At 37.2% G+C, this 10,760-nt stretch overlaps 1 long non-coding RNA gene across 1 annotated transcript in view; it reads right to left on the bottom strand.

Annotated features, from left to right (window-relative positions):
• Positions 1-3,020: 3,020 nt before the first annotated feature.
• LOC116535267 overlaps positions 3,021-10,760 on the bottom strand; it is a 132,336-nt gene continuing 124,596 nt past the window's right edge. The window contains exon 3 of the long non-coding RNA XR_004262125.1: positions 3,021-3,272. This is a non-coding gene — a long non-coding RNA (uncharacterized LOC116535267). The remainder of the gene's footprint in view (positions 3,273-10,760) is intronic.

The following is a 10,760-nucleotide window of genomic DNA, read 5'->3' as shown; positions in this document are numbered from 1 at the left end:
ATTCTATTATTATAATTCACAAAAGTTTTTGTTTTTTTAGACAGAAGTATGAAAAGACAAGTCTATGCGTTAATGGTTCTTTGTTTTTTTTTGAGATTAGATGAGACAATGTACATATCTGTGTAGCCCAGCACCCAACACAAGTTAAATTCCTTTCTACTTTCATTTTTCCAGATGAGGAAACAGGTTTGACAGGTGCACTGATTTGTACTGAGGCCATATATGCAGTAAGAGTTAGAATGTAGAATTCGCCTTTGATGTTTAAGATTCCAAGTTTGGTCTTCATTCTATAATGCTAAATAAACAATTTAAATACAGATTATTAGGATTTAGGAATCAGTTGGAATAATGATTTCTCCTTCTGCTGCTTATTAATGGTTTCTTAACTAGGAATGTGAAAAGTCACCTCTCTCTTGCACTGTAATGTCCTGTGATGAGAAAAGGAAGCAGAGAAACACCCACGTCACTGTCAGTTGTGGTGATCATCTACATTCCTGTGCTTTGTACTTGTTGTAGTTTCTAAACAAAATAAAGTATCCTATTTGTAAGCAATAGCAAGAGTAAGTTAATGCATAATGAATGATCTAAATAAAACAAATCTCACATGGAAATAGGAAAAACGAAACAACTTCCTTCATGCTGGTGGCTCTTGCTAAAGCTCTTCTCTTCTACTTCTACATACACCCCTGTGCCATTGCTTGCATTTCAGAATGATGAATCACTTTGCACAAATGTGGACCAAGGCTTAAGTACAGAAGGCAAGAAAACTAGCAAAGATATAACCACAAATATTCAGTGGAGAGAGAATGAGGTACTGAATTAAACAAAAATGAAGTTAGAAAAGAAGATGAACTTTTTTGAAGATATTAACCATATAAGAACGTTAAATCTCTTCTAAGACAACATGGTGGTGAGGGAGTGAGATGCCAACAAAAATTAAGGATAAAACTCACACAAATTTTCATTATGACTTTGATAGAGATGGTGGAGACATACAAAGAAAAGTTAACAATGACTATCAGTTTCCTAGTGTTGCTGTAACAAATTACTACAAACTTAGTGGTTTAAAATAGCAAAAATGTATTATCATACAATTCTAGGAGTCAGAAGTATTAATGGACCTCATTGGAGAGAAATCAAGGTACACAGAGCTATATTCTTTTTGAGGATGGTAGGGGAAAATGTGGATTATTTGCCTTTTCCACCTTCCAGAGGCTACCCACATTCCTCGGTTAAGGGCCCCGTTTTCCATCTTCGGGCCAGCAATGGCAGACATGGCCTCTCACAATGTCATCTCTTTAATTATCTTTTATTATGCATATTTATTTCACTTTTAAGAACCCTTCTGACTACTTTGGCCATACCAAGACAATTTTACTATCTGTTTATAAGTAACATTAATTCCATCTGTAACCCTAATTCCTCTTTGCCATGTAATGTAACAGATTTATAGATGACAGGGATTAGGACATAGATATCTGCAGACAGGGTCCACTTCTCTGCCTACCAGAGTGACTTCTCAAATTCTTACTTGGTTAACTGAGATATTGTTGTAGTGTAAAATGTACAACTCATGCTGAGTAAAATCTAGAGTTCTGACAGTGTCCTATATGGTTCTCTATGTACTTAAGGACTATGACCCTGAATTAAGACTGAATTTGAGTAATGCACTGCCACTTAATAGCCTGGTAAACATATATATATACACATATGTATATATATATATATATACACACACATATGTATATATATATATATATATACACACACATATGTATATATATGTATCGCAGCTCTGATTTCCTCATGTGTAAAATGTGAAAAACATCCATCTCTAACAAATAAGGTTATGGTGAAGATAAAATAAGATAATGATACAGTGTTAAGCATAGTGTCCCACTCGAAGAACTTTAGATACTAATTAGCACTGAATAGTAAGGCAGATGAAAGAAAGCTGGGATTTAATTTTTAGTACATAGATTTCAGTTACGTGAAAGACATCCAATCACATTTATCTCCTGTATTAGTCCGTTTGCACACTGCTATGAATAAGTACCTGAGATTGGGTAATTTATAAAGAAAAAAGATTTAATTGACTCACAGTTCTGCATTGCTGGGGAGGCCTTAGGAAACTTATAATCATGGTGGAAGGCACCTCTTCACAGGGCGGCAGGACAGAGAATAAGTAAGAGCAGGATAAATGCCACACACTTATAAAAGCATCAGACCTTGTGAGACTCACTCACTATCATGAGAACAGCATGAGGGAAACCTCCTCCATGATCCAATTACCTCCACCTGATCCTGCCCTTGACACATGTGGATTATGGGGATTACAATTCAAGACAAGATTTTGGGTGAGGACACAGCCAAACCATATCATCTTCCTAGAACCTACTTTTCCACTTTCCTAGAGGACCATATTATACTTTCTTTTCTCTTTTTCATCTTTTAAAAGCTCTTTGCCTATGCTCATGCTCTGCAAAAGCTAGAAACAGAATTTTCCAAAGCTCTTACTTCTTCATCTAGACACCCACCTGTGATTATGGCCATGTATTCTACCTTCTTTCTTGTTGCTATATGTGATTGTCCATGATCCTGACTAACTACAGAGCTCACTCCCATTTATGCACTAGATCCTGTCCCTTATTGCCTACTCAAGCAATAGCTCCCTTCTCTTCTGCATCATCAAATTCTCCCCTACTATCATTTGAATGTGTTCCCCAAGGTTCATGTGTTGAAAACTTGGAGTGTTGGGAGGTGGGTTATAATAACAGATGACTGAGTCAGGAGGACTCTGCTTTTTCTTTTCTTTTCTTGAGATGGAGTCTCACTCTGTCGCCCAGGCTAGAGTGCAGTGGCACAATCTTGGCTCACTGCAACCTCTGCCTTCCTCGGCTCAAGTGATTCTTCTACCTCAGCCTGCCAAGTAGCTGGAATTACAGGCACCCACCACCATGCCTGGCTAATTTTTGTATTTTGGGTATAGGTGGGGTTTCACCATGTTTACTAGGCTGGTCTCAAACTCCTGACCTTGTGATCCACTCGCCTTGGCCTTCCATAGTGCTGGGATTACAGGCGTGAGTGCCTGCACCTGGCCAGCTCTGCTTTTACAAATAAATTAATGTGATCATTACTGGAGTCAGTTAGTTATGATGAGAGTGGTTTAACCTCACCTTATCTTGCCTTTCTGCCTTTCACCATGAGTTGACACAGCATGACGCTCCTGCTAGATGCCAGGACCATGGTCTTGGTCTTCTTAGCTTGCAGAACTGTAACACAATAAATTTTTATTATACATTTTCCAATCTATGGAATTTTATTATGGTAACATAACACAGACAAAAGCAACCCATCTCTGCTAGATCATTGCCTTTAGTATACAGCATTTCAATATTGCTCTCATTGTGTTTACAAAAAACCTCTACATTTACCTAATTTTAACTTCCGACAAATGCCCCATTTTCTTCTTCTCTTTACAGAAAAACTCGTTGAAACAGCTATCTGGATTCCTTGTCAGAATTGTATCTCTTCTTGTTTTCTCTTGAACTATCCAAATAAGATTTTTACCACACCATTCCAGGGACGCTGCTCTTATCCCAGGTTGCCAAATAATATTTATATTGCTAGATGTAGTAATTATTTATGTCTTCATCTCATTTGAGCCATCAGCAGTATTTGATACAGTTGATGACCCCTGATTTCTTCAAATATTCTTCTCAACTGGCTTCTAAGACATCACACTCATTTTGTTTTCCCTGAATTTTTGACCAGTCTTGCAAGTCTCTTTTTCTACTTCTTATTCATATTCTGTCCCCTAAACATTAGAATATTTTAGTTCCAGTCAATGAATTATTTTGCTTTTCTTTCTACTTTTACTCACAAGTTGATTTTATCCAGTCACATGACTTTAGACATTTATATTTTGATCACTTCCAGATTTATGTCTATAGTCTAAACTGAAATGCACATTCTTATATCCAACTGCCTAATCAACACTGCCACTTGAAAGTTTAACAAGAATCTTAAAGTCAATACATCCAAAAATGAGTTTTTTACAATCTCCTCAAATCTGATGATTAATGTAAATACAAGTATCAACAAAAATTTAGCGTGTTAGTCTTCTCTATCTGCTCTTAGTCTTTTCTAACTCAGTGAATGGCAACTCCAAATTTCCTATTGCTTAGGTCAAAAACCTGGGACTAATTTTTAATTCCACTTTTCCTTTCAAAATGTACATTTAATCCATCAACAATCCTGTGGATTCTAACTTTTGCTCACATTGCGATCCTCCCTCATAGTATCCTGATTCTATGACCTGGATTATTGCCGGTAGTCTCCTAGGTTTTTCTGTGTCTATCATTGTGGTCTCAAGTCTGTTCTCAGCATGCAAGCTAGAGTGATTCTGTTATATCCTGTTAAATCATAAGTTAAATTATGTTATTTCTTCTTCTAAAAACCCCCTCCATGCATTTCTATCTCACTATAAATAAAATCCAGAATGTCACATAGATTCTATATCAATAGTGCATTGGCAAATGCTTAACAACCAGTTTTATATTAAAACAAAATTACTGTATATGGGTGTGAGTGATACCCACCAGTATACGTATGCACACATATTCATATTTAAAGTTTATTGTTTTAAAGAATTACTAGCATATAATTTACAAATATTACTTAAATATACAACACTTTTTTGAAAATATCAACGAACCTATTGATTCTTACAAAATGCTTTTATTGAATTTTGCCACTCTTGTATCCATAAGCAAACTATGGCTGCATTTGATGAATGTATTTACTTTCTTTTCTTTTTTTCTTTCTTTCTTTCTTTTTTTTTTTCCTGAGATGTGTCTCACTCTGTTGCCCAGTCTGGAGTGCAGTGGCACAATCTTGGCTCACTGCAGCCTGTGTCTCCCAGGTTCATCACTGAGGCGATTCTCCTGCCTCAGCCTCCCAAGAAGCTGGGATTGGATTACAGGTATGCACCACCAAGCCCGTCTAATTTTTGTATTTTCAGTGGAGATGGGGTTTCACCATGTTGACAAGGCTGGTCTCGAACTTCTGGCCTCAAGTGATCCACCCACATTGCCCTCGTAAAGTGCTGGGATTACAGGAGTGAGGCACCACACTCAGCCATGCGTTTAATTTCCACATAAATATTGATTGATATTTTTATGTATTTTAATAAGTAAAATGAAAGTGAAACAACAAAGAGGTATGTTGGAACATCACTGGTTCATCAATGACAGGAATGGCTTCTTCACTGAATCAGATAATAGTTTTCAAATAGTGGAAGGATATTTTGTCAATTTTTTACTATTCACAATGCGATGCGTACAGCCATGACAACCTTTTAGGTTTAATCTTGTATTGTTAACATTTTCTCCATCATATTTTTAAGTGTAGATAATCAGCAAAACAATAAACTAAGTTTTTATTTGAAGAATTTTTAAATTTCTGTAGTGTAAATATTCCCACCATGGCTGAAATGTGACATCACTAAATACAGAAATAGTACTAGATTTTTTTTATACTGAATTGCCATCATACAGATATAATAAATCTATACAAGCTAGAGTCATGGTTACATGTTATAGGACACATATTCAAGGCCATTCTTCTGTAGAGGGGGTAAGCTGCTCCCTGAAAAATGGTACCTGGATAATAGTTAGAGATTACAGATATAATTGCAAGGTGTCAGAATTAACCTAACAACTACCCATTACTTTGATTGAAAGGTTTGCGGCTTAGGGGTACGAGCGTATCTAAAACGACAACACAATTTTACATATGTGGAATTTGAACCTTTTATGTTTTCTCCAAGCATTTGTTAAAGTCTGGTTAAACTGTTTCAACACGGCCTCATCTTAAACTGTGGAGAACTGAAGAAAAGGCCTTTTACTGTGCTTGTAGAGAAACAGTAAAGGGAAGAATGACAGCTGAGCAAGTTAGGAGCTGTGGCAGTAAGTAGATAACAATCTGGAATCAGACAACTGGTTGAGATAGAAAATGAGAACAAGCTGGATGCGTGAAACATAGCCAGATTCCTCAGGGATTTCTAGAGATACATGAGGAAAGGAACTTGGTAGAAGATGGAGCTAGTAAAACATTGATAAATATTAACTACCTCAACTTGTAATGATAATGATGCAGAGAAATTGGTACCTTTGAATACTGCTGGTAAGAATATAAATTCACAGCATTTTTAAAGAGAGTAAAATGATAATATTTATCAAGAACTTAAACCTCTGGACTCAGTAATTTCACTTACAAGAATTTATTTTAAGGGAATGTTCAGAGAGGCACAAAGACTTATGTGCAATATTGTTAATAAGAGCATTATTTATAAGCACAAAAACATAAAAACAGGCAGGTGCGGTGGCTCACGTCTACAATCCCAGCGCTTTGGGATGTTGAGTGGGGTGGATCACTTGAGGTCAGGAGTTTGAGACCAGCCTGGCCAACATGGTGAAACCCTGTCTCTACTAAAAATAAAAAAAAAAAAAAGTCAGGCATGGTGGTGCACACTTGTCATCCCAGCCACTTGGGAAGCTGAGGTGGGAGAATTGCTTGAATCCAGGAAGCGGAAGTTGCAGTGAGCCAAGACGGCACCACTGCATTTCAGCCTGGGTGACAGAGCTAGACTCCATCTCAAAAAAACAAAATAAAACAAAGAAAACAACTTAAATGCTATGCAGACAAGACTAGTAGTAGAAGATATGGCATATCCATATAATGCAATACTACATGTGTATTATAAATCATATTTTCAAAACGTATTTCATGGCATTCGTTATTTATGAAGAATAATGTAAATTATCAAAAGTAGGATACAAAATTCCACAGGTACAATGACTCTAGTTTAAAAAGAGTAAAAATAGCAGAATAATAAAATAAAATGTCAGGACTGGCTATAAGTTGGAGGTAGAATTTTGGGTCACGTTTAGTTCTCTTTCTGTATTTTTTTCAACCATTCTAAAAAAATACATATATAAATATAAATTTTTTGCCATGATCATGCATTTCAAAGTTTGTATTTAACATAGTACATATACAGAGAATTGAACACATTAAGAGAAATTATCTTGCTGAATTTTCACAAACTGAATGAACCCCATGTAACTTGCACCATGATTAAGAATAAGATATCACCATCACCAGTCCTCTTCATGCACCCCAGAGGTTTTCACTCACTAACCCTCCCAATACATACACAAATGTGTGCATGCATGTGTACACACACACACACACACACAAAGCCATTTCCACCTAGGGTCACAATTATTCCAACTCTAACAGATTATATTAGTTTTCCCTGTTTATAAAGTTTACACAAATAAAATTATATAGCAGGTACTCTTGTGTCTTCTTTTTCCCAACAATTTAAATTGCATTTCTCTAGTTATGTTTCAATACCTGCTATGATTTGAGTATGTCCCTTCCAAATGTTGGTGTTGCCAGTGTGATGGTATTAAGAGGCTGAGCCTTTAAGATATAATTAAGCCATAAGGACACCTCCCTCATGAATGGGATCAGGTGCCCTTTTAAAGGGGCTTGACAGAGGGAGTTATTCCTCTCTTGCACTTCTGCCTTCCACTATTGAGGACACAACAAGAAGGTCCTCATCAGATGTTGGTGCCTTCATCTTGAATTTCCCAGCTTCCAGAACTGTGAGAAATAAATTTCTGTTCTTTATAAATTACCTAGCCTGAGGTATTCTGTTATAGCAGCCCAGACAAAGACAATAAACTAAAATAAAATCTTAGGATGGAAATAACAACACTTCTTGCCTTATGCAATGTCCTTTGTAAACAAGTAGCTCACAACACAGCTACTCTTCTGAAATGTCAAGATTGTGTAGTTTCTGGACAATTCTCCAAATCATCATAAATTGATCAATTAAAATACTACTACTAATAATGAAATAATAATAGTGATAGCAAAAATAACAAATAAGCCATACATTCTCAAGAGAAAAAAAGACAATCTTTGGGAATTTATTTTAAATTTATAGATTAGATTCTATGTGAAGATAAATTAGTTGAGAATAAAGCAAATCAATAAATTTTATGTAGTACCTACTATTTGCATGCACCTGTTACATGCTAGGCATTTTACATATATTGTCTCATTGTTTAACCTTTAAAATAAGCTTATGAATTAGAAGATAATATTCCTATACTACAGATAGAAAAGTAAGGCTCTGAGAGATTTCTGTGCAAGATTGCTAAAATGCAGAATAGAATATTGTAATCCAGGTTTGCCTGATTTCAGAGCCTGGACTGTTTCTACTGTGATGCTTACTGGTAGTCACGTCAGGAAAGTGTATTTTTATTTCACTTCCTTTAAGTTCCCATAGTAGCATCTGATTTTGATTCAGAGTGTGGTTAACCCAGGGAACTTTGAGCAGTAACAAAGTTACTTCCTGACACCTGATTGTCAGGAAAACCTGCTTATACCTTGCCTGTTTTACATTAATCAGCAGTGCACTTATAAATAATGTATCAATTTACACTGATAATAAAATTTGAATTTTTTAACATCCTGGATTCCATAGAAACTGAATGCATTATTGTTTTTCAGTTAGACATGGCAAAAAAATGCTCAGGATTATTGAAACGACTATTTCATCAGAAACCACCGTAGTGCTCATCACTTTTAATGTTCAATGACTAACACACCATTTCAGCTTTGTCCTACTCCCTGCGTGCTGTGCAGATCTGCTTGTTTCTTGAGGGAGTGGGGTTGCCATGCAGGTTTGGATGTCAAGGTCTCAGTCCTTCAGTCCGGCCTAGGCTCTGGGCAGCTGGGGTCATGATGCTGCAGGCAACCATATGCACCTGGCAGCGTGATGGTGCAATCTCAGAGATGAAGACAGTCTGCTGCTACTGGTCCCCAGAGCAGGATGCATTGTAGTTGTGGCTCCATTTCAAGAGGGTGCTGAGTCATAGCAGTTTAGGTCACTGGTGTGGAGGGTGCTCATATTGGGCTCCTACTCTGAGGCAATGCAGCTGCACAAACTCCAAGCTGCTTTCCAAACTGGATTCAAAGACTGTGAGGACTGGGGAACTCTCTTGTAGCAAGGATTGTTAATGTTTGTGACAGAAATGAGGACTACTGGGGATCTCCAGCTTACTTTTTAACTGTAAGATAAATTTCCCCCTGACTCTGAGCTGATCCCAGTGGGGGAGTTGCAAAGGCAGGCTTCCTCATTCCCATCTCTATGGTGCTGTCCTGGATTTCATTGCTCTGTGGGATTTTTCACCACTCCCCTGGTGCTCTCCACAGTGCTTCCTCAGTCACTGTACTCAAAATATAGTTGTTTATTTGTTTTTTGTCCCTTTTTGTGGAGGAGAAGACAAGCATCAGGTAACTCTTGTTGGCCATCTTGGTGACGTCACTCTGTACCTTTGTCTTTTAAGTGGCCATAGTCTGTCTGCCCATTTCTATTATGGAAGGATAGAAATTACCCCAATTCTATAACACTATTTATTTACATAAATTATTTTGCTTTATTCCTAGATTAGCCAACTGTCTTCATGGCCACTCTGACTGTTTCACCTGGGTCAGGCTGGCAGAACGAGTAGGAACATTTCTCAGCTGACTGCCTGCATGCTGACTTCCTCATTCACCAGAAGCCAGGAGCCTCCCTTGTCCTACAATTTCACTTTGCTACCCTAATAACCATCTCATTGAATCCTTTAGACATCTAAGTCATAGGACTACTAGTTATCTTTCCTTGTTACCAGCAGTTATAAATCAATACTATCAAATCCTACCTTTAGTGACAAATGGCAAATCCAATGTGCTTTCCAAAGGTGAGATGATAAAACCACTCATGTAGGTATATAAATGACTGGTAGAGTTTAATATATAAGCTTTCATAGGGTTTAGTCCCCCAAAATGTATGTGTGTGTGTGTGTGTGTGTGTGCGTGCGTGTGTACGTGTGTGTGTCAGTATTATTTTGGAGAATCATTTAATAGATGACTAACCCTGTCTCTGTTAGGTAATCATCCATTTTTAATGTTTTTTCCTGCAACCTCACATTCCTACCACTACAAGAACATGACTGATTCCTTGATCTCAACAGATGTAAGAATGTATAAGTGATAAGACACTTTCACATTCACTTAAAGTTGGAAGTCTAACACTGATAGCACCAACTTGATTTTAGTAGAGAAGGAAGAGAAAAGAGACAGGTTAAAAAAAAACAAACCCTGTTTCTCAAAGAGAAAGAAGTAAGAGAAAAATAAACTTTAAGGCAGATGCCATTAATTGCCTCTTTCTGGGAAGGAAGAGCTTAGAGAGCTTGATGCTAACAGGAGAGAAGACAGCTACATAATGGCTATACATCTGTGACTTCTTATTAAAAAAAATTGTTGTGATATGTTGCAATCATTTTCTTACCAGCAACATTTTATCATTGGCTACTATTGTACCAGGTGACTATTCCTTCAGGTTTTGCCACTCTCTCTTTCCCTAGCAACAATGGGAAAGACAAGGAGAATGGATTCCACTGAGTTCTTCTTCAGCCAATCACCTTCTGACTTTCCTGGCCTTTAACCTCATACCAATGGCCCCAACAATTCCCACTCAGATTTCTGTGTGTCCTATAAGCTCTGAGGTAATCTGTCCCACCCCTATAGCCCAACTTAAACTAAGACAAGGAAGGTTTCATCCTACACCAGAGTTTTCATTGTCAGCACTATTCATGTTTTAAGCCTGATAATTCTTTGCACAGAAACTCTGCTGT

This window comes from Sapajus apella, unplaced genomic scaffold, assembly GCF_009761245.1.
Source record: "Sapajus apella isolate SASKATOON/1434 unplaced genomic scaffold, GSC_monkey_1.0 scaffold93, whole genome shotgun sequence".
Classification (NCBI taxonomy): Eukaryota; Metazoa; Chordata; class Mammalia; order Primates; family Cebidae; genus Sapajus; species Sapajus apella.
The sequence above is the reverse complement of the archived record's forward strand: the minus strand, read 5'-3'. Positions and strand labels throughout refer to the sequence as shown.